General features: G+C 34.2%; 1 long non-coding RNA gene across 1 annotated transcript; it reads right to left on the bottom strand.

Moving 5' to 3' along the window:
- Positions 1-413: 413 nt before the first annotated feature.
- Positions 414-3,057, bottom strand: LOC127557752 (uncharacterized). Its single transcript, XR_007952617.1, has 2 exons — positions 2,890-3,057; positions 414-1,836 (listed from the first exon to the last, which is right to left on the bottom strand). It is a non-coding gene; the product is annotated as an uncharacterized LOC127557752 (long non-coding RNA).
- Positions 3,058-6,000: the final 2,943 nt, after the last annotated feature.

Raw genomic sequence — 6,000 nt, 5'->3', positions numbered from 1 at the left:
ACTGAAGTCATTAAGAATCAAAGAATATATTCTTTTGGATAATCTTGTCAAGTGCCTTGTAGCTGTTCTATACATCTTCATCCTCTGCAACAGATGCTGGCACATAAATTACAATTATTTCCACGGTGGCCTTTTTGAACACACTGAGAGGGAGCCCTCCAAAGCAGTATGACTAAGTATTCCATGAAACACTGTTTCTTGCTGCCTTTGGGCACACCAGGAAACCAACTCTATCAGCATCTTAATTTGTTTCTTTTGGATGAATCTGTGAACTGTCTTTCCACATAGTGCAAACTTTCTAATATCTTCTGGTTTCTTTTATCATGAGAATGTCCATATTGATATAATTCCGTTCCTTCAGAAGTGTAGGAACTTATTTATCACTATACAAAGAAGCTGCAATACAGAGCACCAATAGTTAAATAAATTTTATAGATAATTTTAAGATTGTCGCCATCGCCGAAGAATCTGTGAAGACTGAGAGTCAATCAAGTTGAATATTTGTTTCATGGTTTCCATAAACAAAGAATACATCACTTAGCGGCCAAACTCGTGGTAATAAATGTCTTCCTACTGAGTTAATTTAGCCCTTGGTCACCAGAAGCCTTACTAATTTTATGGAAACTACCAGAACTGTTCCTCTATTGGGTCAGTGTTCGGAGAATATAGGCTCACCATCGCACTACAATGAGGCAATAGATTAAAGTTTTTGTAGAAAGTTATAATAGCATCTTTTTTTTTTTTGATTGATCGGTGGGTCCATAAACATTTATTGTTTATAGACATCGTGCTAAGCATGAGGGATACAAAAAGAGGCAAGAAATAGTTCCTGTGCTCAAGGAGCTCACACAAGTGTACAAATTTGTACAGACAAGCTATATTCAGGATAAATAAGAAATAATCAAGAGATTAATAATCAAGAAATAATCAAGAAATCAAGTAAAGTGCTTTCTCCAGAAAATGGAATTTTGATTGGAACTTAAAGGAAGTCAGAGAAGCCAGGAGGTGGAGATGGGAAGCAAAGGTATTCCAGGCATGGGGGGCAATTACAGAAAATGCCAATAATTGAGAAATTTGTTTATGGAATAGCCAGGAAACCAGTGTCACTAAATCAAAGGATACATGGAGAAAAATAAGGTATAAGAAAATTGGAAAAGTAGTTTTCTACTTCTAGGTTATAGTTCTAGCTTATAAAGAGCTTTGTATACCAAAAAACACTTTGAATTTAATTCTGGAAGTGATAGGGAGCTTCTGCTGCTTATTGAGTTGTATGTGTTAGGAAAATCACTTGGGTAGTTGAATGGAGGGTAGATTGGAGTGGGGAGAGACTTGAAGCACCAAGACCCATCAGCGGCTATGGCAATAGTCCAAGCATAAGGTGATGAGGGTCTACACTAGCTAGAGTGGTGACAGTGTCCGAGGAGATTTTGTAAAGGTGAACTGGAAGACATTGACCTTTGGTGGGGAGGAGGAGGATAAGAGATAGTGAGGAGTCCAGGATGAGTGTGAGCCTCCGGGACTTGAAGGATGGTGTTGCCCGTTGCATGGGTAAGAAATGTAGAAAGGGCAGAGATTTTTTTGGGGAAAGAGAATGAATTCTGCTTTGGATATGTTGAGCTTAAGATGTCCACTGAACGTTCAGTTCAATATATCTCAAAGGCAATTTAAAAAATATATATTTTGTCTTGTAGAATGGCCTTAAGAACTTTTTCACAAGGGGAAAATGTTTTATCTTTTACAGCTTTGGCTGGGGAAACATTCTTTTACAAATCATTGATAACAACTCTTTTCAGCACTTGTGGTTCCTGGTATATATTCCTTCTCCTATTTTGAGACCTTTTTTGGGGGAAAAAAATAGAAAAGAAAAATAATAAACAAACACAGTTTAACTCAATTAATCAATAGTTTTAAAAATGTAATATTTTCTGTAGTGTTCCCATTTTCCCACCTGGACAAAGAAAGGCGGGAAGGACTTTTTCATATCTCTTCTTTGGCATCTAGCTTGGTCATTCTAACCTCACATCATTCCAACAAAACAATAGTTTTGTGATTTTTTTTTCTATTTGAATTATTGTAGTCATTGTGTATGTTGTTTCCCTATTTCTATTTAACTCACTTTATATCAGTTCAGTTTTTCCATGCTTCTCTGTATTCTTCATATCAGTCCTTTAGCCCCATAATGTTTTATTATATTTATGTATGTTCCTTTGTTTATCCATTTCCCAATCAATGGACAACTATTTTCTTTCCATTTCTTTGCTCCTACCAAAAATGCTGCTTTAAATATTTTAGAATTTGTGAAATCCTTCTTTTTAATCATTGACATCTTTGGGGCATATCCCCAGCAATAGCTTCCCTGAATTGAAAATGTATGGATATTTTAATATTTTCTTTAAATAATTCCAAATTTCTTTTCAGAATAATTGGATCGGCACATCTTTACATAGCTCATTCAACATTGACTATTCTAGGGGGAAATGTATTAACCAGACATGGCAGAGAGAGATCACTAAAGACAAAATAGACAATTTCAAATATGTAAAACTCAAAAATTTTTGAACAAATAAACTCAATATATTGAAAATCAAAAGAAAAATATAGATAAAAAAACCAATATTTCCATTTAGTATTTCTGATAAGCTTCTAACATGAAAAAGCTGTAGGGAATTGTCATAAGTCAATCAGATTTAGAAGGATAATTTCCCAATAGATGAGAATATGGAAAGTTTTCAAAAGGAAAAAAAAACCATAAACTATTAACAACCATATGAAAAATGTTCAAAATCACTACTAATGAGAGAAATGCAATTTAAAACAATCCCAAGGTATTACCTATCACCCACCAAGTTAACAAAAAAGATAAAAAAAAAATTAGCAAATCATACTCACAAGTCAGCCTGGTAGAGTTGATAGAATGCTGGACTTGAAGCCAGGAAGATCTAGCTTCAAATCTTGCTTCAGATGCTTATTGTGTGATTCTGGGAAAGTCATTTAAATTTTTGGAGCCTCAGTTTTCTCATCTGTATTTGTAGTACTTATCTCACAAGCCTGGTTGAGAAAATCAAAGTAGATAAAGTAAAAACCTTTGCAAATACTGATGATAAGTATCAGTTGTTATTATTCTGCTCAGTGTTGGACTCCTAAATTGGCTTAGCAGTTCTGGAAAACAATTTTGAATTACGCAATTATTAAATTCTCCATATTCTTTGACACAGAGATTCCATTACTGAGACTTATCCCAAGGATGTTAGTGACAGTTAGAAAAGATCCATATGTACAAAATTTTAATAGTAGCATTATTTGTAATTAGAAAAACTGGAAATGAAATATGTCCAATGATTGAGGAATAGGTGAACAAACTGTGTTATATAAATATAACAGACTATTACATATATGAAGGCTTTGATGCAACATGAGAAGATGGGATGTGATATATGCAGAGTAAAAATTATACATAATTATAAATATATTTGTGTATACATCCATTCATTCATATATATGTGGTATGTGTGTGTCTATAAAATTACTACCACAGTGTGAATAATGTCCATATAGAGAAGTAACAAAACTTTGATCAAATACAATGGTTAGCTATCAATGTTAGCTAAGAGATATATCTATTTTTTGTGAATTATATTTTAACTTTTTCAGAAATAGATTTTCCAGGGGATTTGTTTGGATGTTGGATATCTGTTGTATGAAAACAAAATGTGTCAATAACTTTAAAAAAGAACTCTCCTAAAGTCAATTGTTATATATGTGTTAATATGATATAAAATTGCTTTATAGATATAATCATAGAAATAATTTGGTTCAGTCATCCAATGATTAATGCTGAAGTATCACTTCACACCTCTCAGATTGGCTAAGACAGGAAAAGATAATGATAAATATTAGAGGGGATATGAGAAGACTGGAACACTAATGCATTATAGGTGGAGTTGTGAACTGATCCAACTTTTCTGGAGAGCTCTTTTGAACTATACCCAAAAGGCTATAAAACTGCATATCCTTTCATCCAACAGTGTCTTTACTGGGCCTGTATCCCAAAGAGATTATAAAAGAGGGAAAAGGATCCACATATGTAAAAATGCTTGTAGCAGCCCTTTTGGTAATGTCAAGGAATTAGAAATTAAGTGGATTCCCATCAGTTGGAAAATGAATGAATAAGTTATGGTGTATGAATGTTATAAAATATTATTGTTCTATAAGAAATGATGAACAGGCTGATTTCAGAAAAGCCTGGAAAGATTTACAGGAATTGATGCTAAATAAAGGAAGCAAAATCAAGAGATCATTGTACACTGTAACAACGAGATTATATGATGATCAACTGTGATGAACTTGGCTCTTTTCAACAATGAGGTGATCTAAGACAATTTCAATAAACTTGTGATGGAAAGTCATCCACATCCAAAGAGAGAATTATGGAGACCGAATGTGGTTTAAGGCATTGTATTTTCAACTTTTGTTATTGCTTGTTTGCTTTTTTTGTTTTTTATATATTTTTTCCTTTTGATCTGATTTTTTTTGTGCAGCATGATGAAAATAGAAATATGTTTGTACATATTTAATCTGTATCTGATTGCTTGCTGCCTTGGGAAGAGAAAGGGAGGGAGAGAGGGAGAAAAATTATGAATACAAGGTTTTGCAAAGGTGAATGCTGAAAACTATTTTTGTATGTATTTGGAAAAATAAAACACTATCAAAATAATCCCGTGATACTCACTATTGACCAGAGAAATGCAAATTAAGACAACTCTGAGATACCACTACACACCTGTCACATTGGCTAAGATGACAGGAAAAGATAATGATGAATGTTGGAGGGGATGCAGGAAAACTGGGACACTGATGCATTGTTGGTGGAATTGTGAATAGATCCAACCATTCTGGAATTATGCCCAAAAAATTATCAAACTGTGCATACCCTTTGACCCAGCAGTGTTTCTACTGGGCCTGTATCCCAAAGAGATCTTAAAGGAGGGAAAGGGAACCATGTGTGCAAAAGTGTTTGTGGCAGTCCTGTTTGTAGTGGCCAGAAACTGGAAACTGACTGGATGCCCATCAGTTGGGGAATGGCTGAATAAATTATGGTATATGAATATTATGGAATATTATTGTTCTGTAAGAAATGACCAGCAGGATGATTTCAGAAAGGCCTGGAGAGACTTACATGAACTGATGATGAATGAAATGAGCAGGACTGGGAAATCATTATACACGGCAACAAAAAGATTACATGATGATCAATTCTGATGGACGTGGCTCTTTTCAACAATGAGATGATTCAAATCAGTTCCAATTATTCAGTGATGAAGAGAGCCATCTACACCCAGATAGAGGACTGTGAGAACTGAGTGTGGAACATAACATAGCATTTTTACTCTTTCTGTTGATTTTTGCTTTTATTTTGTTTTCTTTTCAGTTTTTTTCCCTTCCTGATCCAATTTTTCTTGTGCAGCAAGATAACTATAAATATGTATACATATATTGGATTTAACATGTATTTTTAAACATATTTAACATGTATTGACTACCTGCCAGCTAGGGTAGGAGATGGGGGGAAGGAGGGAAAAATTTTGAACAGAAAGCTTTGCAAGGGTCAATGTTGAAAAATTACCCATGCATATGTTTTGCAAATAAAAAGCTTTTATAAAAATTTTTTTAAATGGAAAAATAATCCTGTGATTATTGATATCAGTCAAAGCATAAAGAGGGAGAAACATGCTTATCATTGTTATAGAAGATGTTTCATGTCTAAATCTACTAGAGTGGGCTTTTTATAGATTTCAAAGATTTCTGGTGTTTGTGGAAGGCATTGGATTACATCAGGCTTCAGGATGTCACTGAACTTCCTCAGTGAATTCTCTAGCTACCTAAAAGAGATTGACCTAGCAATTTGTGTAAGGGGAAAAAAAAGACAAATGGATGAAAGTGATAACTCTCCAAGGATATGATATGCAGCTGGATGGGAAGCCAATTGCTAGGTCAGTCCCC

The sequence above is a fragment of the Antechinus flavipes genome, chromosome 3, assembly GCF_016432865.1.
Source record: "Antechinus flavipes isolate AdamAnt ecotype Samford, QLD, Australia chromosome 3, AdamAnt_v2, whole genome shotgun sequence".
Classification (NCBI taxonomy): domain Eukaryota; kingdom Metazoa; phylum Chordata; class Mammalia; order Dasyuromorphia; family Dasyuridae; genus Antechinus; species Antechinus flavipes.
Note: the sequence above shows the minus strand (reverse complement) of the source record. Positions and strands in the feature narration are given on the sequence as shown.